The 25403-nt window shown below is 43.2% G+C and overlaps 4 non-coding genes across 4 annotated transcripts; 3 read left to right on the top strand and 1 right to left on the bottom strand.

Annotated features, from left to right (window-relative positions):
- The first annotated feature begins 3635 nt into the window (after positions 1-3635).
- trnal-uag (transfer RNA leucine (anticodon UAG)) lies at positions 3636-3717 on the top strand. Its single transcript has one exon. It is a non-coding gene; the product is annotated as a tRNA-Leu (tRNA).
- A 3910-nt stretch (positions 3718-7627) lies between these two features.
- Positions 7628-7709, top strand: trnal-uag (transfer RNA leucine (anticodon UAG)). Its single transcript has one exon. It is a non-coding gene; the product is annotated as a tRNA-Leu (tRNA).
- Positions 7710-9216: 1507 nt separating this feature from the next.
- Positions 9217-9301, bottom strand: trnak-uuu (transfer RNA lysine (anticodon UUU)). Its single transcript is given in 2 exon segments — positions 9217-9252; positions 9265-9301. It is a non-coding gene; the product is annotated as a tRNA-Lys (tRNA).
- Positions 9302-15622: 6321 nt separating this feature from the next.
- On the top strand, positions 15623-15694 carry trnaw-cca (transfer RNA tryptophan (anticodon CCA)). The gene has a single exon. It is a non-coding gene; the product is annotated as a tRNA-Trp (tRNA).
- The last annotated feature ends 9709 nt before the right edge of the window (positions 15695-25403 follow it).

The following is a 25403-nucleotide window of genomic DNA, read 5'->3' as shown; positions in this document are numbered from 1 at the left end:
AAGGATACAAATGCAGAAATGATAGCCATTCGGACAATGGCCTTGCAGAATCGCATGGCTTTAGACTACCTGTTAGCCGCAAAAGGGGGAACCTGTGCACTGATTGGATCAGAATGCTGCACCTACATACCAGATAACTCAGAAAATATAACTAATCTGGTTGAGCATATACAGAAAGCCGTAACAAAATTACACCAGACCCTGGGAGAAGGTTGGTTAGAATGGCTCCTCAGTGGCTCATGGGGATCGTACTTGATGCATGGATTAGTTATTCTAATTGTAGCAATACTTACTTTTGGCCTGATCGTTGCTTGCGTTAAAATCTGCTGCAAGGCGGCAATGGAACAGATTCGTGTATGAGACTCTGCTTAGGCAGAACTGATGAGTGAACAAGGGTTGGTTATCATTAAATGATAAAAGGGGGGAATGAGAATCCCTACGTGGTCAGTTTTTAGTAAAATATTAAAATGCCTATGTGGCAAAGAAGCAGAATGCAAAATGGTTAGAAAGGGTTAATTAGTTAGTAACTGAGATTGATACAAGTGGCCTGGCCCTCCTGCTGGGCCATATGTTTGCTTAGTCAGCAGGCCTGCATTGTCTTATCAATAATAGGTCTTTGATGTGAGTCAAGGACTGGTCTGAATGTCTCCATGTTTATGGCAGATCAATATAGGGAACGAGCTTAGCCAAAGTTGAAAGACATTCCAGGTTGGGAGATAAGGAATAGAAGGAACAGGGAAGAACCTTCCAAGTTGGAAAGTGAGGAAGTAACCCCTTTGATGTCTAATAGCAACATGGTCAGCACATGGATTGTCTATGATTGGCCGGAAATAATGTAACCCCGCATGGTAGCCTGTGCCCGGCTTATGATTGGTGTTGACTTTTGTGTTAATGATGTTCCAACCTCTATGGATTTGTATAAAGGTATGAGTTTTTGTCTTTGTCTTTGTCTCTCCTTATTCTGTTAGAATCGTTCGGATTCTCTCAGGAATCTGAATTGAAGCTACAGACTAAGATCTGCTATTAAAGTTGTTTGAACTTTACGGTGTACTCGAATCAGTTCTTGCTGAACCAGACTGAGGGGAAAGAATCCGGTTCGTCAGCTGCAATCTCAAAATTTAGCTCAGTGAATTGCTGGTTTAGTAGGTAACCTCTTCGCATGTTTCGGTGGTGTTATCATTTAGCCCGAAAGTTTGATGGTTCGAAACCTTATTTCATTTTTCTCTAAAGATTCATCGCCTCAAAGTTCTAGTGTTTCAATGTGTGTTTGGTCTGCAAGAAAATGAACCGTGATCATTGCCGGCTGAGCAGGGCTGCTATTCCACCACTTAACCTACGGTCGGAAATCAGGCATATGGAACATTGGCTCCACGGATATCACAATTCATAACCCATTTCTTTAAATGAGTTAACGCCTGCCTTAAATGGTAGAATCAAGACTCTCACACAAACTGGTTAAATCTTCATAAAATAATTACCAGAGTCATTCTTTTACCGTTGATGTTGGAGGGTTTATACTATTGTAATGGTCGCAGCGATTATTTCCGATTCATTAATTTCATGCAAATTGAATAATACTAAACTAGCGAATCATTTCCTGCCGAGACACACCTTGAGGTGCAATCGGAACGTGTCTGGCAACAACTTATTAAACGATGTGTTTGAAACACGTTGTGGTCACAGTTTCTTTTTGAACAGAACTGAACCTAAATCATTCAAGATGGCAGCTTTATAATGCTTAAAAATAAACAATATCTTGCCATTAAGTTTGGCTGCTTAGGGAGCTGCAGTGTCAAATGGAGAATTGTCTGATTTCCTCATTTATTTCACGTAAGAAACAAACACAAACACAAGCATTAAATCAGAATCAACTCACAGATGGACAAACAAAGAAAAACACAGCGAGAGACACAGACAGTATCGGGAAACACAGAGAAACAGACACAAGGAATGGATGAGTACAAAATGGCCCCACACTCCTCAAACTCACCTTCTCTGCTCAAACGAAGCTGACAGATATCAGTGAGATGTGGTATTTTAGTATTGTGATTTGGCGCCTTGGTTTAGCTCTTCAAAGCACATTATCTACACTATCTAGTAAATAGGTAGATCTTGGGGTCGATTTCCATCGGTGCCTTTTTGATTCCTTCGTGATATTTGGTACTTTGTGAATTCAACCAACACAATATTACAGGGCGGAGTTGAGGTACAGATCACCCAAGATCAAATTGAATGGCGCAGCAGGTTGGAGGGGCTGAATGGTCTTCTCCTGTCCCGATGTTCCCACATTGCTCAACGCGGGGCTGTATGACAAGTAACAAAATACAGACAGACTCCAGATTGAAAAATCGGGTCTTCAGAAGGAACTCTCCTCGGATTGTTGGACAAATTGACCCAATGAAGCAAAACCAATTGCTCCCTTCCTGCCAGAAGAGGCAACAAATGTTGCCAGTGGGCCCGGCGAACTCTCGCCGTCAGCGCATGAGACTCTTAATTTCAGGGTCGTGGGTTCGAGCCCCACGTTGGGTGGTTTACATTTTATTTCTCACAAAGGGTTCCAGGTGCAACCTCTTATCTTCAATTAATGAAATCCAGTTATATTAACGGATACAACAATGAGCTGTGTGAAACAAAACCGTGAGCACTGGCAAACATCCAGTCCCGTCCCGATTCTATCTTTTCATTCCCTGCACGTGGGACACGGCAGATCATCTGTTCAATTCGGATTCATTTCTTGCTGTTATTAAATATTAAGAAATGTAATGTTTAGAAGATGACAACTCTGGATCCATGAGCCTCTCTGATACCTCCTGAACGCGGCTCTCCCTCTTTAATTCTCCCTGAGCTCATTGACTTCTCTGATACGCTCTGTCTCTTACCTTCTCCGATCCCCACAGAGAGTCAATTATCCTCTTTGATACCTTGTCAGCGCCCTTTACGTTCTCTGATACACTGAGTGCCACTTACGCATTGATATGCCCGGAGACCCCTTACATTCTCTGACTCCCTCTCACAATCCGTTCCCCCTATATCAGATCCCCCTGCCCGACCGGATCACCACGAAGAAGCCATTAAACTCCCTGATACCTTCTCAGAAGAATTACAGGTTTATAGTTCAATCTCGGGTTTCGGCAGCTTTCTCTGTTGGGAGAATCCAGAATGAGGGGGCTTAATCTGAAAAGTAGAGCAAAACCATTCAGCTGATCAATCAGGAAGCACTTTATCACAGAAAATATCGTAGAAACCTGGAACTCATTTCAACAAAAGGCTGCAGATGTTGGGTCAATTCATATTTTGAAGACTGAGATCGATGGATTTTTCCCCGAAAGTGTGTCAAGGAATATGTGTCACAGTCGGGGAAATAGAGTTGATGCACAGATCACCCCTGATCGAATTAAATGGCGCAGCAGGTTCGAGGAGCTGAACAGTCTTCTCCTGTCCCCAATTTTCGAAATTTATCAACGTCGGGCTCGATGACAAGTTTTTTGAACAAGTGTTAAATGCAGGAAGGGCTCAGAAAGCCCATTAATTTCCTTCTTGCACAATTCAAAAGCACTGGACCCAAATGATTTCGAGCAAGAAAGCTGGATTTCAATCACTAGCCTCATGTTTCATTAATGATGGTGCAATTTTGTGGCAGCATGGCCGAGCGGTCTAAGGCGCTGGATTTAGGTTCCAGTCTCTGCGGGGACGTGGGTTCGAATCCCACTGCTGTCAGGGTTAGTAGCAATGTTTATTTTGACGAATTCACAGAAAATCATGGTGCAGTGTCGTCCAGCGGACAATGCAAAAGAAGTGAAAAGTACAGCAATGAGGATCATGGAGAGTTGCTGCACAAAGGTGGACCATTCGGCCCACCGTGTCCGTGCCGCTTTCAAATTTTTGCAGCGGTGCGATTCGATGCCATGTACCCGGAGAGACTTTAGCTCCAATCCAGGATTCGTTTCAACAAGGGGGCAAGACACGTTTTCATTGGTAAGTGCGGCTCATGTTTGCATTCTTTCCACCAGAGTGGGACAGGTAAATACACGGTATTGGTGTATGAGTTAAGGCTCGGGGAATGTCGAGATTGTGAGTTCGATTCCCACGTGGAACAAGTAATCGTTTTGCTTGTGAACAATTCGAACGGAGTTAAAGGAACAATTGGTGTTCTTCAAACTGCATCTCCTCATTGGTGTTGCCATGTGGTTTCTCCGGCCTATCGTGTTCCAATAGCAGATGTGAGGTTGAAAGCAGCGCTTCAGCATTACTTGTTTACTGGAGGGAGGCTGTGGTTTTGGAGCCAGAGGTTTTGATTTTGATCCATCTACAAAATGTGGGATTTATCTGGAGCTTTAAACCAGCGCCTGAGACCACTCAGACACGATACTTTCCATCCTGCACTTCAGCATCTACTCTTACAGGAACAGAATTACTACAAGCAAGAATAGTACCTCTGAAGCACCAATGTTCGCACGGCAGAAGAGTGTTTTGTCCAATTGGAAACCTATATGAAAGAACATGCAGTCTGGCAGAGCTAGGCGTCCAGCAGATTGAATTTTGCGCGAAGCAGATGATGAGGCTCCTTCTTGTGAGTTCTCTGGACTTTAGTGTAACAGCTCCAGGGGTCAAAATGGCCTAACGGGTGTAAGGTGCTGGGTTCAGGTCGCAATCTTCCCTGGAGGCGTGGGCTCCAATCCCAATAATTTAATGATTCTAATAAAGTAGCATGAGTCGCTTGTTCAGGGACTTGCACTGATTGAAATGCGATAAGTCAATGGTCAAAGTCCCGGATAAAGTGGGCATCTTCACTCAAAAATCTCCAATTCATATAAACGTTGAAGAAAACAGAAATATTTTGAATTAATAACTGCAACAACATCTGATTTACGCTGAAATATTATTCATGATTCCAACAAACAGCAACAAGCGTTGCATCAAAATATAAATGAGAGATTTTTACGAAACGAAGTAAAATGAATTCTAGCCGTTTTTTGTCTCCTGTTCTTCACGGGGAGAGGATTCAAATTCACAGGAGACACTTAGATTGTTGAGAGAATGCGCTGCAAACAAGAAGGGAACCTGAGCGGGGAAAACCGCAGTGAGTGTCGAGTCCAACGGTGGAACATCCCGCCCAAGGTTTCTTCAGTCGGCGGGAAGGAAGTCGAGGCTGAGGCTGATCAGCGTCACGTGAGAGCAGACCACCAAATAATATTCATCGAATTACATCGAAACTACAGCACAGAAACAGGCCATTCGGCCCAACTGGTCTCTGCCGGCGTTTAAGCTCCACCCGAGCCTCCACCCTCCCGACTTTATCTCACCCTGTCAGGATACCCTTCTATTACTTTCTCCCTCATGGGCTTATCTGGCTTCCTCTTCAATGTATCTCGACTATTTGCCTCAACTATTCCTTGTGGTAGCGCGTTCCACATTCTAACCAGTCTATTAGCGACTATTCCTTCTGTTTATATTCATTATCCAGCAGAATATTCGATACTGTTCTCAGCATCTTCTGTTACCGTTAATATTGGAGGGTTTATACCATTGTAATGGTCGCTGCGATTACTTCCGATTTCATGCAAATTGAATAATAGTAAACTAGTGAAACATTTCCTGCCGAGAAACACCTTGAGGTGCAATCGGAACGTGTCTGGCAACAACTTATAAAACGATGTGTTTGAAACACGTTGTGGTCACAGTTTCTTTTTGAACAGAACTGAACCTAAATCATTCAAGATGGAAGCTTTATAATGCTTAAAAATAAACAGTATCTTGCCATTAAGTTTGGCTGCTTGGTTCCCCAGTGTCAAAGGGAGAATTGTCTGATTTCCTCATCTATATCACGTAAGAAACAAACACAAACACAAGGACATGCATTAAATCAGAATCAACTCACAGATGGACAAACAAAGAAAAACACAGCGAGAGACACAGACAGTATCGGGAAACACAGAGAAACAGACACAAGAAATGGATGAGTACAAAATGGCCCCACACTCCTCAAACTCACCTTCTCTGCTCAAAGGAAGCTGACGGATATCAGTGAGATGTGGTATTTTAGTATTGTGATTTGGCGCCGTGGTTTAGCTCTTCAAAGCACATTATCTACACTATCTAGTAAATAGGTAGATCTTGGGGTCGATTTCCAGCAGTGCCTTTTTGCTTCCTTCGTGATATTTGGTACTTTGTGAATTTAACCAACACAATATCACAGGGCGGAGTTGAGGTCCAGATCACCCATGATCAAATTGAACAGCTCAGCAGGTTCGGAGGGGCTGAATGTATTTCTCCTGTGGCGATGTTCCCGTACTGCTCAACGCGGGGCTGTATGACAGGTGAAAAAACACAGACAGTCTCCAGATTGAAAAATCGGGTGTTCAGAAGGAACACTCCTGGAATTGTTGGACAAATTGACCCAATGAAGCAATACCAATTGCTCCCTTCCTGCCAGAAGAGGCAACAAATGTTGCCAGTGGGCCCAGCGATTTCGCGCGTTGGACTCTTAATTTCAGGGTCGTGGGTTCGAGCCCCACGTTGGGTGGTTCACATTTTATTGCTCACAAAGAGTTCCAGGTGCAACCTGTTATCTTCAATTAATGAAATCCAGTTTTTGAAACGGAACAACAAAGAGCTGTGTGAAAGAAAACCGTGAGCACTGGCAAATATCCAGTGCCGTCCCGATTCTACCTTTTCATTCCCTGCACGTGGGACACGGCAGATTATCTGTTCAATTCGGCTTCATTTTTTGCTGTTATTAAATATTAAGAAATGTAATCTTTAGAAGATGACAACTCTGGATCCATGAGCTTCTCTGATACCTCCTGAACGCCCGTTTCCCTATTTAATTCAATCTGAGCTCATTGTCTTCTCTGATACGCTCTGTCTCTTACCTTCTCCGATCTCCTCAGAGAGTCCATGATCCTTTTTGATACCTTGTCAGCGCCCTTTACGTTCTCTGATACCCTGAATGCCCCCTCCACACTGATATGCCCGGAGACCCCTTACATTTTCTGACACCCTCTGACAATCCGTTCCCCTATCTCAGATCCCCTTGCCCTACGGGATCACCACGAAGAAGCCATTAAACTCCCTGATACCTTCTCAGAAGATTTACAGGTTTATAGTCCAATCTCGGGTTTCGGCAGTTTTCTCTGTTGGGAGAATCCAGAATGAGGGGGCTTAATCTGAAAAGTAGAGCAAAACCATTCAGCTGATCAATCATGAAGCACTTTATCACAGAAAGTATCGTAGAAATCTGGAACTCTTTTCAACAAAAGGCTGTAGATGCTGGGTCAATTCACATTTTGAAGACTGAGATCGATGGAATTTTCCCCGAAAGTGTATCAAGGGATATGTGTCACAGTCGGGGAAATAGAGTTGATGCACAGATCACCCCTGATCGAATTAAATGGCGCAGCAGGTTCGAGGGGCTGAATAGTCTTCTCCTGTCCCCAATTTTCGAAATTTATCAACGTCGGGCTCGATGATAAGTTTTTTGATCAAGTGTTAAATGCAGGAAGGGCTCAGAAAGCCCTTTAAATTCCTTCTTGCACAATTCAAAAGCACTGGACCCAGATGATAAAGAGCAAGAAAGCCGGATTTCAATCACTAGCCTCATGTTTCATTAATGATGGTGCAATTTTGTGGCAGCATGGCCGAGCGGTCTAAGGCGCTGGATTTAGGTTCCCGTCTCTGCGGGGACGTGGGTTCGAATCCCACTGCTGTCAGGGTTAGTAGCAATGTTTATTTTGACGAATTCACAGAAAATCATGGCGCAGTGTCGTCCAGCGGAGAATGCAAAAGAAGCGAAAAGTACAGAAATGAGGATCATGGAGAGTTCCTGCACAATGGTGGACCATTCGGCCCATTGTGTCCGTGCCGCTATCAATTTTTTGCAGCGGTGCGATGCCATACCATATACCCAGAGAGACTTTAGGCCTAATCCAGGATTCGTTTCAACAAGGGGACAAGACACGTTTTCATTGGTAAGTGCGGCTCATGTCCGTATCTTTTCCAGCTGAGTGGGACAGGTAAATAGGCGGTATTCGGATACCAAAAAAGGCTCGGGGAATGCCGAGATTGTGAGTTCGATTCCCATTTGGAACAAACAATCGTTTTGCTTGTGAACAATTCGAACGGAGTTGAAGGAACAATTGGTGTTCTTCAAACGGCATCTCCTTATTGGTGTTGCCATGTGGTTCCTCCGGCCTATCGTCTTCCAATACCAGATGAGAGGTTGAAAGCAGCGCTTCAGCATTACTTGTTCACTGGTGGGAGGCTGCGGTTTTGGAGCCATCGGCTTTGATTTTGATCCATCTACAAAATGTGGGATTTATCGGGAGCAAAGTGAAGTGGACAGGTTAAGTGAGTGGGCTAGAAGGTGGCAAATGAAGTATAAAGTGTGGAAATGTGAGGTTATTCACTTTGGTAGGAAGATTAGAAAAGCACAATATCTTTTAAAAGGTGATAGACTACGAAATGTTCATAGTCAGAGAGATTTGTGTGTCCTTTGCACACGGATTACAGAAGGTTAACATGCAGGTGCAGCAAGCAATTAGGAAAGCAAATGGTATGTTGGTCTTTATTGCGAGGTGGTTGGAGTACAAAGATAAGGAATTCTTGCTGTAATTATATAGGGCTTTGGTGAGACCGCATCTGGAGTACTGTGTACAGTTCTGATCTCCTTACCTGCGGAACGATATACTTGCCTTAGAGTGGCTGTAACAAAGGTTCACTCGATTGATTCCTGGGATGCGAGGGTTGTCCTGTGAGGAGAGATTGAGTGGAATGAGCCTATATTCTCTGGAGTTTACAATAATGAGGTGATCTCATTGAAACATATAAAATTCTTAGAGGGTAGATGCTGGGACGCTGTTTCCCCTAGCTGGAGAGTCTAGAACTAATGGTTATAATCTCAACATAAGGGGCCGGCCATGTAGAACAGTGTTGAGGAATAATTTCTTCACTGAGAGGGTTGTGAACCATTGGAATTCTCTGCCCCAGAAAGCTGTGGATGCTGAGCCATTGAATAGATTCAAAACTGAGATTGGTAGATTTTTGGACACCAAGGAACTCAAGGGAGATGGAGCGAGGTCGGGAAAATGGAGTTGAGATCGAAGATCAGCGATGACGCTATCAAATGTCGGAGCAGGCCACTGCATGGCCAACTCTTGCTCCTTTCGCTTCTGTTGGTCCGCTGGAAAAGCAGAAGTTGCCAGCTGTTTTAAAATTTTGAGCCTGAACAGGGACTTGAACCCTGGACCCTCAGATCACTACCTGTGTTAAAAGTCTGATGCTCTACCGACTGAGCTATCCAGGCTCCCTGTTGGGTTGTTTTCCAACATACAGATTCATGGTAGGACTCTGAATTATACCTGTCGATTTCGAATTTGGGGGAGTATCACTTTTATACAATTTCCAGCATCGTGTTGAGGAGAATCATTGTTTCTGTTGAACATGATGTATGAAACATGGACAGCGAACTCGTGATTTTGCAACTCTTCTTGTTTGTACAAAATGTCTTGTCATTCGTTAGCAGCAATTAAAAACAACACTTTACCCAATGGCTCAAAAGCTAAACTTGTTCCACACGGGAGCTGGAAAATGCCTCTCGACCTTTCAGCCGATCAACAATTGAAAGCTGAATAATTTCACCCGTCACACCGTGACACCAGGCAGCAGATTTGCCTCCCGAATTTTCCCGACACGACACTTCAAACCGATGAATACCTGCTTCACGGAAAGAAGAATTGTGTTTTTGTTTCTTTCGATTTAAAGATGTCGTGCCGGCCGCTTTACCATTTCAGTTGTCGCCAATTGCCCACTCTCCCTCCTTTTAACAAATAAACTCTCACCTGCTATTGCAAGACGGTCGGCCAGAGGAGCCTCAGTGCCCACATGGGGACATGAAGAAGTCGATGCGTTATGGAACCGGTTTTACCTTGAACTCCAGTCAAAATGTTGAGAAGTTTCAACTACCTTCGACGGCGCTGGAGCTCACAACTCCAGCATGAATCGAGCGTATAATTATTGTGGAAGTAACGCGCGCTGACCAATTGCGCCACTGCAGCCGTGCACGGTCTGTGTCACCAGTGCTCGCATCAAACAGCTTCATCCTGGGGTTGATAAGGGTCGATTTCAATTATTTGAAATCTCACCACGTGACCCGAAGATTGACCGCAGAATCGAGTTTTTCCTGTAAGTCCTGAATTGAAGGAAAAGGCGCAACAAGCAGGTCGGAGAAATGAAGAGCAGAAAATGTGGATGAAACTTGCACGAGTGAAAATCCCTGTATGTTGGAAGACTCAGTCCCCAGTGGTGGAGAGGATTGGGATTTCAAGGTGTTTCACAGCTCACACACACACCATTGGCTCATTTAATCACCTTCAACAACTCGATTACATCATCACTTAATCTTCTATACACAATGAAAAACAAACCTTTTCTCTGCAACTTGTCCGCATAATTTAAACATTTTAGCCCCGGTATAATTCTGGTGAATCCGCGCTGCACCCCCTCCAAGGCCAATATATCCTCCCTGAGGTGTGGTGCCTAGAACTGAATGCAGTACTTTAAATGTGGTCTCAGCAGAATTTATATATCTGTAACATAACTTCCACCCCTTTGAATTCCAGCTCCCTTAAGATAAAGGCCAAAGTTCCATTAGCCTTTTAAATTATTTTTTGGAACTGCCCACTGACTTTTCATGATTTCTGCACTTGGACCCGTGAACATCTTTTCTTCCCCACAGTTCCGAGCTTCTCACCAGTTAGAAAATATTCTCATCTATCTTGCTTCGGTCCAAAGTGGATGACCTCACACTTCCCCATATTGAAAGATTGAACAGTCTTCGGCTCATTTCCATGGAAAATAGAAGGCTGAGGGTGACCTGAAATAGGACTTTAAGATTATGCAAGGGTTTGATAGTTCAGAGGTGTTTGCAATTTTGTGGGGAGGAGAACAAAATTGGGGCCATATATATAAGATAATCACATTTAATCCAATATGGCATTCAAGAGAACCATATTTACAATGAGACTCGCCAGAATGTGCAACTCGCTACCACAAGGAGTAGTTAAGGCGAAAAGCATCGATGCATTTACAGGGAAGCGAGATAAACACATGGAGGAGAAAGGAATATTAGGGTTTGCTCAGTCATTCTTTCCCTAATAACAGATACTGGTAAATTCCCCACAACAGACGTTATACTAATAGGTCTGTAATTTTCTACTTTATCTCTCCTCCCCTTCCTGAATAATGAAGTGACTTTGGAAATTTTTCAATCCATGGAACAATTCCTGAAACAAGAGAGTTTTGAACGATCATGACTTAAGGATGTAAAATTTCCTCACCTATTCCTCTTAGTTCCCTGGGGTGGAGATTTCTCTATCTTTAGTCGAATTATTTTCTCCAATACCGTTATTTTACTTAGACTGATTTATTTCTGGGCTCGATCAGGTAGGGGTATAATTCTCGATTCGAGGTTCATACCCCGGAGAAGCCCTAATTTAGCCCTGGACTTTTGTTCTTGAGCTGCGGTACAAACTTTTGCAAAGTGGGAAAAGAAGTCCCCAAATCACTCCACCTGAATCTCAAGCGCTTTCGGAAGAAGTTCAATTCAAACAATCAGGAACTTAAAGGCATCTCAATGACCTGCACTTTCATTGAACGAGCTTTATTTGCAGTTGCCTTTCACCTTGAAACCGCTCTGGGCTTTCATCTCACTGAAACTAAGTTTGGCCGCTTTGTATCTGTGAGCATGTCGGTGACGAGGTTCGCTCTGATATGGGTCGCTTTCAATTTTGAAGATCTCGCCAATCTCAGGGGAAGAAAAACGAGAATCGAATTGTCTCTGTAAGTGATGAATTGAAGGGATTGATGCTTCAAGCAGATCTGGAAAATGCACAGTGCGGTCGATCAGGAGTTCCAAATCCATCCTCTCGCCACTCGGTCATCATATAACTGAACTTTACTCTGGCCCAATGTCACCGCGCTGAAATTGAGTATTTCTCCGGCACGTACCTCTTAACTTCACAGTTGCTGGTTTGAGAGTGAAGACCGGCTCGTTGGATTTTCAGTCCTGCAAGCTTCAACCATTCATTTTAGAAAAGTAACCTCTCAGTAGACAGACAGCTGTTATATTGGTCGCTGCAACCTCAAGCTTTCGCTCAGTGAATTACTGGTTTAGCAGGTGACCTCTTCACTTGTCTCGATGGTGCTATTGATTAGATTGATTCGAGCACCTATTTTATTTTTCCTCAGGATTCATCGCCTCAAAGTTCCAGGGTTTCAATGTGTGTTTTGTCTGCAAGAAAATGTACCGTGATCATTGCCGGCTGAGCAGGGCTGTTAGTCCAACATTTACCCCGTGGACTAAACAAAAACCTTGTGATCGGAGAGCAGGCACATGAAACTTATAAAGGAATGGAATATTGGTTTCACGGAAATCACAATTCATCTTGACAGACAAGGTCCCGAAAGGCTAATTCGCTGTGACATGGAGATTTCTGTCGTGAGCGAGACCAGACTGTTTCTATGTTCAGAGAATAAATGTCACACTCTTTATGTTGGAAAAGCAAAACGGGTGGGGATGTTTGTCATCGCCCGATGCCTTTGTGTTAAATCAGATGCTTCTCGTTGCGTTACTTTCATCTTGATCGCATATTCGGTTAGGGCGTTTCTGTGATAAACGGGGACAATTGCCTGTTATTGATAAATTTAACAACGGCTGCAGCAGATTCCTGGTGTCAGAAGCACTGAACTTTTCATCGCACTCTTACGGTACAGTCTTTAAAATGGTGAAATTTCATCACATGCAAAGCACAAAAATCAACGATTCGAACCACTCGCTGTGTAAAGAAGTTTTGCTCATGTCACCTTTGGTCCTTTTGCCAATCACCTTAAATGTATGCCCTTTGGTTCATGTCCCTTCCGCCAATGGGAACAGTTTCTCTCTATCTACTCTGTCTAGGCCTTTCATGATTTTGAATATCTCTATCAAATCTCCTCTGAACCTTCTCAGTTCCAAGGAGACAATCCCAGCTTCTCCAGTCTATCCATGTAATTTAAGTCCCTCATCCCTGGAATCACTCCAGTAAATCTCCTCTGCACCCTCTCAAGGCCTTCACATCCTTCCAAAAATGCGCTGGATACAATATTCGATTTGTTTTATAAAGGTTCATCATGACTTCCTTGTTTTTCTACTCGACGCCCCTCTCTATAAAGCCCAGGATCCAGTCTGCTTTTTAAGCCGCTTTTTCAAACTGCCCTGCCACTTTCAACGATTTGTGCATATATACCCTCAGATCCCTCTGTTCCTCTAACCCTTTTAGAATTGTGCCCTCTAGTTTATATTGCCTCTCCTCATTTTCCCACCGAAATGCATCACCTCGCATTTTGCCGTCTTAAACTGCATCTGCCACGTGTCCGTCCATGCCACCGACGTGTCCATATCCTCTTGAAGCCTATCCACCTCACTGTTCACTACCCTTCCAAGTTTTGTGTCATCTGCAAATTTTGATATTGTACCCTTTACTCCCAAGTCCAAGTCATTAATATCTATCAAGAAAAGCAGTGGTCCCAGCATCGACCCGTATGGAACACCACTTTACACCTCCCTCCAGTCCGAAAAACAACCATTCACCACAACTCTCTGTTTCCTGTCATTTAGCCAGTTCTGTTACCATGTTGCTATCGCTCCCTGTGTTCCACGGGCCGCAATCTTGAGCGCAAGCCTACCACGTGGCACTTTATCAAACGCTTTTTGAAAATCGATATACACCACGTCAACTGCATTGACCTCATCTACCCTCTCTGTTACCTCATCAAACAACTCTATCAAGTTGGGTAAACACGGTTTGCCTTTAATAAATCTGTGCTGGCATTCCCTAATCAATCCATACTCGTCCAAGTGACTGTTAATTCACTCCCGGATTATCGTTTCCAAAACTTTTCCCATCACCGAGGTTAAACTGACTGACCTATAGTTGCTGGGTTTATCTTTACACACATTTTTGAACAAGGTTGTAACCTTTGCAATTCTCCAGTCCTCTGGCACCATCCCCATATCTAAGGATGTCTGGAAGATTATGGCCAGTACCTCTGCAATTTCCCCCTTTACTTCCCTCAGCATCCGAGCGTGCATCCCATCCAGACGAGTTGACTTATCTATTTTAAGTACAGCAAGCCTTTCTAGTACTTCTTCTTTCTCATTTTTCAGCCCATCCAGTATCTTAACTATATCTTCCTTTATCGAGAATCTGGCAGCATGTTCTTCCTTGTTAAAGAACAATGCGAAGGACTCATTTAGTACCTCTGCCATGCCAATTGCCTCCATGTGTAGATCTCCGTTATGATCCCTAATCGTCCCCGCCCCTCCTCTTACTACCCGTTTACTGTTAACATGTCTGGAGAAGACTTTTGGATTCCCTTGTATGTTGTCTGCTCTTCTAATACTCTCTCTTTGCCCCCCTTATTGTTTTTTCACTTCCTCTCTGATCTTTCTCTATTATCTCGGTTTGGTACTTGTGTTATCAGCTTGATACCTGTCATACGCCTGTTTTTTCCACTTCATCTTACTCTCTATCTCTCTTATTACCCACGGAGCTCTGGCTTTAGTTGCCCTACCTTTCTCCCTCGTTGGAATGTACCTTCTCTATACCCGAATCATCTTTTTAAACTCAAACCACTGTCCAATTATAGTTTTGCCTGCCAATGTTGGATTCCAATTTACCGGGGCCAGATCTGTTCTCATCCCACTGAAATTGACCCTCCTCCAATTGAGAATTTTTACTAAGAGTGGACAAAGTCCATTTCCATAGCTATTCTAATCCTTATGATACTGATCGCTGCTCCCTAAATGCTTCCCCACTGACACTTGCTCCAATTGGCCCGACTGATTCCCTTGAACCACGTCCAGCAATGCCTCCTTCCTCAGTGGGCCAGAAACGTACTGGTCGAGAAAGTTATCCTGAACACATTTCAAAAATTCCTCCCCTTCTTTGCGCCTTATATTATTGTTATCCCAGTCTATATTAGGATAGTTGAAATCCCCCGTTATCACTACTCTATGGCTTTTGCACTTCTCTGTAATTTCCCTGCACATTTGCACCTCGATATCCGTCCCACTAGCTGGTGGCCTATTGAATACACCAAGTAGTGTAATCTCACCTCTATTGTTCCTTAACTCGAACTCAGTACCCAGGAGAAATTCCCGAGTTCCTTGGGCACTTTTTATTGAGCAGAATTTAGCAGCAAAATGTGTTTGTAGTGGGCAACCTGTAAAACAGAGCTCCAAGTATCGGTTTAAATGAAGTCCTGAACTGACAAAGGGGAGGGCAGATGAGGATTGAATTAAATCCCAATTAATTGAATCTAAGGTTTAAAGAAGTGAATCTGTCAGGAGCGGGATTCCTGATCCTGTGTGTGAGCTGAAACAGGATCGGTACCGTTCTGTCAAGAGAGAGCGGCAGGCGGCTCCCAGACAGGGCTCAGGCCGGGACCGGTAACTCACCACGGGCGGCGGCTGGATTGGAGAGCGGGGCTCTTGCGCTGTTGCTGCTGCTGCTTCCGCCTCTGAGAGTCCATGTGGCGTTCAATACCGATCTCCCTCCCATGGATCCGGCTCAAAGCATGCTGTATGGACCTCGTGGCGCAACGGTAGCGCGTCTGACTCCAGATCAGAAGGATGCGTGTTCGAATCACGTCGGGGTCATAAACATTTTCACGGCGTTTCAGTGTCTCGCTGACTCGATTTCACAGCGGATGGTGTGTTCACTATTTGTAAAATAACAATTATCATGGATTCATACAATGGACCGTCCGACCCATCAATCCCGTACCTGCCTTTTGTAAGAGCAATCCAGTTCTTCCCATTCCCGGGCACTTTCCCCGTTGCTCTGCATTTTCCCCATCAAGTGTTTATCCATTCATTTTTAAAAGCCACGATTGAATCTGCTTCCACCACACTCACAGACAGCGCATCCCAGATTATAACTATTCACTGCTTTAAAAAGTTTTCCCTCATGTTGCCTTTGGTTCTTTTGCCAATCACCTCAATTCTGTGTCCTGTGGTTCCAGACCATTCCGCAAATTAGAAAAGCTCTTCTTTCTTTATTTCATCTGAACCCTTCATGATTTTGAACACTTCGATCAAATCTCCTCTGAATTTTCTCTGCTCGAAGGGGAACAACTCCAGCTCGCGGCAAATGCGGTCAATTCGTTCCAATTCATTGATTTGAGCATTGAACAGACCTTGAAACAGTGACCATTGGACCCTGTTCCGAAGTTACTTATTGGTGCAGAATGCAAAACGTTCCTCCATTGGCTGGGAATCGAACCCGGTTTTCCCATATAGCAAGCGAGAATTCTACCCCTGAACTACCAATGCTCGTACCCAGAGTCCCTGCATGTGTCCATTTGGAATTCTGTCTGCACGAACATGGGGTTGACAGCTGCGATGGCCGAATGGTTGAAACGTTGGGCTCAAAATTCCAATTGGGGTTTTCCTGCGTAGGTTTGAATTCTGTTGGAAGCGCTACTGTTTAAAGATCTCTTCAATGCTCAAACAGATTAATTGGAGTTAATTAACCGTATTTACCTCTCTCCCAGCATGACAGATACAACAGCGTGGCCGATGCTTTCAATTGGATGTTAAAACTTCTCTTGCAAGATCCGGAGACGGAATCTGTAACTTAAATTCTGCTAGTTTGCTAAACCTGACATTTATACACCTTATTTTCTTTGCATTCATCCCTCTATCTCTCCCTGTCTCTGGCGCTTCTCTCTCTGCGTTGTCCCCGATGGACTTCTCAGGTTTCCTTGAACGGCGAAGGCTGATGTAACCTGCAACACCAGCAGAGAAGGGTAAAGAAATAAAAGTCTGAGACAGTAGGAAAAGTAAAGGTGCAAGCCAGCTGCTGCAGCCAATGCCTACACATCAATGTCTCTTCGCTCTCACAGTGAAACAAAACACTAATTTGATTGAAGTATACTTATGGTAAAGTGTATATTATCACAATGCCGAGAAGTTTACGTGTGAGCATTGGAGTTTGAGGGGTAGAATTCTTGCTTGCAGTAATTCTATTCCTGTAAAACTAGCTCCTGAAGTGTAGGATGGAAAGTATCCTGGCTGAGCGGTCGAAGGCGCTGGTTTAAATTTCCAGTTAATCCCACGATTTGTAAATAGATGAAAATCATAGTTTGCCTCTCCAAAACCGCAGCCTCCCTCCTGTAAACAAGTAATACTAAACATCTCATCTGCTATTGTAACAGCGTGGTCCGGAGGAACCACATGGCAATTCAAATAAGTTGATACATTTTCGAACATACCAATTGTACCTTCAACTCCGGTCGAAATGTTCACAAGCAAAAGGATTGTTTGATCCAGCTGAGACTCGAATTAACAACCTCGGCATTTCCACAGAATCTACGGCATAAAAAGACCGCGCACTGACCGATTGTGCCGCTGGAGCCCGGTCACTCTGATCACCTGTCCCACTCTGCTGGAAAGAATCTTAAGGTGAGATTTCCTTACCTGTGGAAACGTGTCCTGTCCCCGTGATGAAACTAATATCTGCACTTTCACTTTCAGCTTCTTTCACATCCTCTGCTCCATCGCTCTACAATCGGGTTTTCTGTGAACAGGTCAAAATGAACATTGCCAAAAATTCTGTCAGTGGTGAAATTTGAACGCAGAAACAACACAGACATTGGATCCAAGCGCTTTTGACCAGCAGCTCAGGCTTCCATAAAACATGGCCACTGTTTAAAGGTCCGTTTAATGCTCACATAAATGAATTGGAACCAATTGACCGCATTTGCCGCGTGCTGGGATTGTTCCCTTTGAGCAGAGAAGGTTCAGAGGAGATTTGATAGAAGTGTTCAAAGTCATGAAGGGTTCAGATAAAGTAAATAAAGAGAAGCTGTTCCCATTGGCGGAACTGTCGAGAGCCAGAGGACACAGATTTGAGGTGATTGGCAAAAGAACCAAAGGCGACATGAGGAAAAACATTTTTACGCAGCGAATACTTATAATCTGGAATGCGCTGCCTGAAAGGGTGGTGGAAGCAGATTCAATCGTGGCTTTCAAAAAGGAATTTGATAAGTACTTGAAGCGGAAAAAATGCAGGGCTACGAGGAAAGGGCCTAACTGAGTTGCTCTTACATAATGCCAGGAATCTTACAACACCAGGTTATAGTCCAACAAATTTATTTTAAAATCACAAGCTTTCGGAGATTATCTCCTTCGTCAGATGATTGAATGAAAAGGTTCTCAAATCGCATATCTTATACGATGTTGGGACAGCATCACACCAATCAAAAGGTGTCGTTGTTATTCAAACAGGCCAGTCACGGAGAACAGCACGTCCCAGTACACTCGATATACATTGTGTCTTTTACACAGGCAGGCAGAAAGAAACTCAAAATGGCAGAGAGAGAGAGAGAGAGAATCGTCGAGCAGAAGTTGATAGCCAAGTTCCGCACCCATGAGGACGGCCTCAACCGGGATCTTGGGTTCATGTCACGCTACACGTAACCCCACCAGCAAAAAGGGGGAAACATTTATATGTTTTTTAAAAATTCTCTCTCTCTCTCTCTCTGCCATTTTGAGTTTCTTTCTGCCTGCCTGTGTAAAAGACACAATGTATATCGAGTGTACTGGGACGTGCTGTTCTCCGTGACTGGCCTGTTTGAATAACAACGACACCTTTTGATTGGTGTGATGCTGTCCCAACATCGTATAAGATATGCGATTTGAGAACCTTTTCATTCAATCATCTGACGAAGGAGATAATCTCCGAAAGCTTGTGATTTTAAAATAAATTTGTTGGACTATAACCTGGTGTTGTAAGATTCCTTACATTTGTCCACCCCAGTCCATCACCGGCATCTCCACATCATTACATAATGCCGGCATGGGTTCGATAGGTCGAATGGCCTCCTTCTGTCCTGTGTCCATTCTATGATTCTACAATAATTATTATTTTACAAACATTGAACAGCCCATCCCAAAAAGACGGCACCGCTATAAAACAGAGAGACATTTAACCGCCGTGGAAACGTGACTCGAACATGCATCTTTCCGACATTGGAATCAGACGCGCTACCGTTGCGCCACGAGGCCCACATCCAATAGCTGGAGCCGTATCCATAAGAGGGAGATCAGTACCGACCGCCGCACGGACTCACAGAAGCGGAAGCAGCAACAGCAACAGCGCAGGAGCCCCGCTCTCTCATCCAGCCGCTGCCCGGTCCCGGCCTGAGCCCTGTCTGGGAGCCGCCTGCCGGTCTCTCTTCACTGAACGAGATCATTAAAGGCTCCTGCAGCGCTGTCTCGGCGAATAGCAACAGTTCAAAACCGCATTCCAGATGCGACAACAAAACCATCAGTTTTCTGCTGTTCGCCAGCTCCCGGAGTGAGAGAGGCTGCGACATCAGGATTTATGGAGGACCGAAGAGAGTGAAACTTTATTTGGGCTTTAGTGGGAAATCCAGTGAAAGTGAATAAGAGCTCCTGGATTTGAACCAGTGAAATTGCCTGAGCGGGAATCAGATCCAAAGATCAACTGGCAACAGAGCCGTGCAGCCAATGTAAAATTTCGCTGTCACGCAGCCGATCAGCCATCCTTCCAGAACACAGTATCCGTCCATTCTCGCTTTCTTCTACAATATATGATGTGCAGCGATATCAGATTCAACACTTATTATTTCAAGTCAACAATATTATCCTCTCTTCACCAAATTCGTTTTGAATGTACGACTTGCATTATCATGAAACACTTTGCTGAATGAATTGCTCTGAAGCTCCATAAATGTGGAGACATTGGCTACGAACTCATCAGCTGCGTTTTAACTTTACTTTTCCTACCGTCTCAGCCAGCTGGTGTTGCTGGTTAGATCAGCTTTCACCATTCAAGGAAGCCTGAGAATTCTATCAATTGAATTATTTGGATAATACATTAAACGATTGAATTATTTGTATAATAAATTAAACCCTTTAATTTATTATATAATTACATTTTAAAATTTATTTATAACAATTAAACACGTGAATTATTTATATAATAAATTATACACTTGAATTATTTATATAATAAATAAACCAATTGAATTATTTCAATTATAAATTAAATTAATGAATTATTTTTATAATAAATGAAACTATTGAATTATTTATATAACAAACTATTGAGTTATTTTTATAATAAATTGAACATTTTAATTATTTTGATAATTAAACATTTGAAGTGTTTATATAAAAATAAACACTTGAATAAATTGTATAATAAATGAAACAGTTAAATTGTTTATACTGTAAATTAAACAATTGAATTATTTATATAATAAATTAAACACTTGTCTTTATATAATAAATTAAACAATTGAATTATTGATATGATAAAATAAACAATTGAATTATTTATACATAAAATTAAAGGATTGAACTATTTATATAATAAATTAAACAATTGATTTAGTCATATGATAAATTAATCAATTGAATTATTTAGATAACCAATTAAGCTATTGAATTATTTATATAATAAATTAAACACAAATTATTATAAAAGAAATTAAACAATTGAATTTTGTATTAACAAATTAAAGACTTGTGTTCTTTATATAATAAATTAAACAGTTGATGATATAACAAATTTTAAAAATGAATTATTTATATGATAAATTAAACACGAAGTATTTATGCAATCAATTAAACAATTTCATTATATAATACATTAAACAATTCAATTATTGATATATTAAGTTAAACTATTGAATTATTTATATAAGTTAAACAATTGAATTATTTAGATAATAAATTAAACACATGAATTATTATATAATATATTGTACACATGAATAATGTATGTAAAAAATTAAACACTTGTCGACAAGAGACAGAGTCAGTGACGGATACAGAGATGCAAGGAAATAAACAAAGAGTATAAATGCCAGGTTCTGCAATCTAGCAGAATTTAAGTTGCTAATTGGGAGATAATCCTTCTCGTGTCTTGAAATCTTGAAAGAAAGCATTGGTCGCCCGCCACGGTGGAATGCGTCTCTTGCTTTGAACTAGGTAAACGCGGTCAATTAGCTCTAGTTTATTCATTTGGACATTGAACAGATCGTTAAACAGTAACTCACCGAGTAGAATTCAAACCGGGGCAAGAAAACCCGAGTGGGGTGAGAGTCCAACGTTTCAAACACGAGGCCATTGCAGCTGCACAAAGTAATTCTTGCACAGCTGTGGGTCAGACTGAGGAGGGGGATCACAGTACCTCCGCCAGACTGCATGTGCTTTCAAACAGGATTCCAAACGGACACATGCAGCAAATGGCCATGGGAGGATTGGTGGTATTGGCATTGAATTCTCGCCTGCTTATCATGCGATTCGAGCTTGATACCTGGCCAATGCAGGATCGTTCCAAATTCTGCACCAATGAGGAACACGGGATCAGGAGTCGGCCATCTCGCCCATCGAGTCTGTTCCGCAATTCAGTCCACAAAAAGCAGAACAAATCGAATCCGGCCAATTGCCGCACCATCAGTCTGCTCTCAATCATCAGCAAAGTGATGGAAGGTGTCGTCGACAGCGCTATCAAGCGGCACGAACCCACCAATAACCTGCTCACCGATGCTCAGTTTGGGTTCCACCAGGACAAATAGGCTCCAGATCTCATGACAGCCTTGGTCCTACCATGGACAAAAGAGCTGAATTCCAGAGGTGAGGTGAAAGTGACTGCCTTGACAGCAAGGCAGCATTTGACCGAGTGTGACATCAAGAAGCCCGAGTAAATTTGCAGTCAATGGGAATCAGGGAGAAAACTCTCCAGTGGCTGGAGTCATACCGAGCACAAAGGAAGATGGTAGAGTTTGTTGGAGGCCAATCATCTCAGCCCCAGGACATTGCTGCAGGAGTTCCTCAGGGCAGTGTCCTAGGCCCAACCATCTTCAGCTGCTTCATCAATGACCTTCCCTCCATCATAACGTCAGAAATGGGGATGTTCGCTGATGATTGCACAGTGTTCAGTTCCATTCGCAACCCCTCAGATAATGAAGCAGTCCGAGCCCGCGTGCAGCAAGACCTGGACAACATCCAGGCTTGGGCTCATAAGTGGCAAGTAACATTCGCGCCAGACAAGTGCCAGTGAAGAGACTTTCTAACCACCTCGCCTTGACTTTCAACGACATTACCATCGCAGAATCACTCAAATCAACATCCTGGGGGTGACAACGGATCAGAAACTTAACTGGACCAACCACATAAATACTCTGGCGACAAGAGCAGGTCAGCGGCTGGGTATTCTGTGGCGAGTGAATCACCTCCTCATTCTCCAAAGCCTTTCCACCATCGACAAGGCATAAGTCATGAAGGTGATGGAATAATCTCCACTTGCCTGGATGGGTACAGCTCCAACAACACTCAAGAAGCTCGACACCATCCAGGACAAAGCAGCCCGCTTGATTGGCACCTCATCCTCCACAATAAACATTCACTCCCTTCACCACCGGTGCACAGTGGCTACAGTGTGTACCATCCACAGGGTGGACTGCAGCAACTCGACAAGGCCTCTTCGACAGCACCTCCCAAACCCACGACCTCTACCACCTAGAAGGAAAAGAGCAGCAGGCACATGGGAACAAAACCACCTGCACGTTCCTCTGCAATTCACACCCCGTCCCGACTTGGAAATATATCGCTGTTCCCTCGTCGTCACTGGGTAAAAATCCTGGAACTCCCAACCTAACAGCACTGTGGGAGAACCTTCACCACACGGACTTCAGCGGTTGAAGATGACGGCTCACGACCACCTTCTCAACGGCAGTTCGGGATGCACAATAAATGCTGGCCTTGCCAGCGACGCCCACATTCCATGAATATTAAAAAAATGTCTGACCTGTGACCTAACTCCCTATAACCGCCTCAGCCCCATATCTCTTCGTAACTTCGGTGAACAAAAACCTATCAATCTCAGATTTAAAATTAACAATTGAGGGAGCTTCAACTGCCGTTTGCTGAACCGTGTTCCAAACTTCTACCAAACTTTGCGTGGAGAAGTGTTTCCTAACTTTATTCCTGAAAGTCCTGGCTCTAATTTTTACGCTATGTTCCCTAATCCTAGACTCCCCAACCAGCGGAAATAGTTTCTCTCTATCTACCCCTTCAGTTCCCCTTAATATCTTGAAACTTCGATCAAATCACCCCTTAATCTTCTGAATTCTAGGGAATGCAACATAGGAACAGGAATAGGCCATTCAGCCCCTCGTTCCTGCTCTGCCATTTGATAAGATCATGGCTGATCTGTGATCTAACTCCATATACCTGCCTATGGCCCATATCCCTTAATACCTTTGGTTGCCAAAAAGAAACTGTCTATCTCAGATTTAAATTTAGCAATTGAGCTAGTATTAATTGCCGTTCGCGGAAGAGAGTTCCAAACTTCTACAACCCTTTGTGTGTAGAAATGTTTTCTAATCTCACTCCTGAAAGGTCTGGCTCTAATTTTTAGACTGTGCCATCGACTCCGAGAATCCACAATCAGTGGAAATAGTTTCTCTCTATCCACCCTATCTGTTCTCCTAATAACTTCGATCAGATCACCCCTTAACCTTCTAAACTGTAGAGAATGCAACCCCAATTTGTGTAATCTCTCCTCGTAACTTAAACCTTGAAGTCCGGGTATCATTCCAGTAAACCTACGCTGCACTGCCTCCAAGGTCAATATGTCCTTCCGAAGGTGCGGTGCCCAAAACTGCACACAGTACTCCAGGTGTGGTCTAACCAGGGTTTTCTACGGCTCTGGCATAACTTCTGCCTCCTTGTACTCTCGTCCTCTAGTTATAAAGGCCAACATTCCATTAGCCTTCTTGATTATTTTCTGCACCTGATCATGACACTTCAATGATCTATGTACCTGAACCCTTAAGTAACTTTGGACATTCGCTGTTTTTAACTTTTTACCATTTAGAAAGGACCCTGTTCTATCCTTTTTTGATCCAAATTGGATGACCTCACATTTGTCTACATTGAATTCCATTTGCCACAGTTTTGCCCATTCACCTAATCTATCAATATCGCTTTGTAATTTTATGTTTTCATCTACATTGCTTACAATGTCACCAATCTTTATGTCATCGGCAAACTTAGATATGAGACTTTCGATGCCTTCATCTAAGTCGTTAATGAATATTGTAAATAATTGAGGCCCTAAGACAGATCCCTGCGGGACTCCACTGGTCACATCCTGCCAATGTGAGTACCTACCCATCCCTACTCTCTGTCGCCTTTCGCTCAGCCAACTTTCTAACCAAGTCCGTACTTTTTCTTCGATTCCATGGGCTTCTATCTTCGCTAACAATCTCTGATTTGGGACCTTATCAAATGCCTTCTGGAAGTCCATATGAATAACATCCATTGACATTCCCTTGTCCAGTACTTTAGTCACCTCTTCAAAAAATTCAATCAGGTTTGTCAAGCACGACCTACCTTTCACAAATCCATGCTGGCTCTCTCTGATTAACTGTAAATTCTCGAGGTGTTCGACTCCAGCATTTTCCCCACAACAACCCTAGTTTGTGTAATCTCTCCTCATAATTTAGCGCTGGGAATCCAGATACCATTCTGGTAAATCTATGCTTCACTCCCTCCAAGGCCAATATATCACTCCTAAGGTGCGGTGCTCAGAACTGATCACAGTACTCCAGGTTTGGTCCAACCAGGAACTTTGTACAACTGAAGCATGACTTCTAACCCCTTGTATTCTAACCCTCCAGATATAAAGGCCAACATTCCATTTGACTATTTGATTATTTCCTGTACCTGTCCATGACAGTTTAATGATGTATGTACATAGACCCCTAAGTCCCTTTGGACCTCAAGAGTTTCGAGCAATTCACCATTTAGAAAGTATTCTGATGTAACATTTTTAGGTCCAAAGTGGACGGCCTCACACGTGCCTACATTGAAATCCATTTGCCACAGTTTTGCCCATTCACTTAATCTAGTAATATCTCTCTGTCATCTCATTCTTCCACCGACACTGCTGACAATTCTGTCATCGGCAAACTTGGACATGTGATTCTCGATCCCGTCATCCAATATCAATCAGACCGGTCAAACTGGGGTAAATTCACATTCAGCTTCAATCTCCACATCATCTTGAGACATTTTATTTACTCCGTGTGTGTTGCGCTTTGGAAACTTCCACACTCTGTCCTCTGGAGCTCAAATATAATTCAATTCTAATAACTGCAAAGATATCAAAATCCAATTGGTGACTTCTCACACAGAAACAGTGATACAAAAGGGCTCATCCGGGATTTGAACCCGGAACCTCTCGCATATTCACGTCGTTGAAACACCCTCAGCGAGAATCATTCCACCCTCTTCAGCCGATTGGTCATCCTTTCAAACCTCTTCT

This window comes from Heptranchias perlo, chromosome 20 (assembly GCF_035084215.1).
Source record: "Heptranchias perlo isolate sHepPer1 chromosome 20, sHepPer1.hap1, whole genome shotgun sequence".
Classification (NCBI taxonomy): Eukaryota; Metazoa; Chordata; class Chondrichthyes; order Hexanchiformes; family Hexanchidae; genus Heptranchias; species Heptranchias perlo.
Note: the sequence above shows the minus strand (reverse complement) of the source record. Positions and strands in the feature narration are given on the sequence as shown.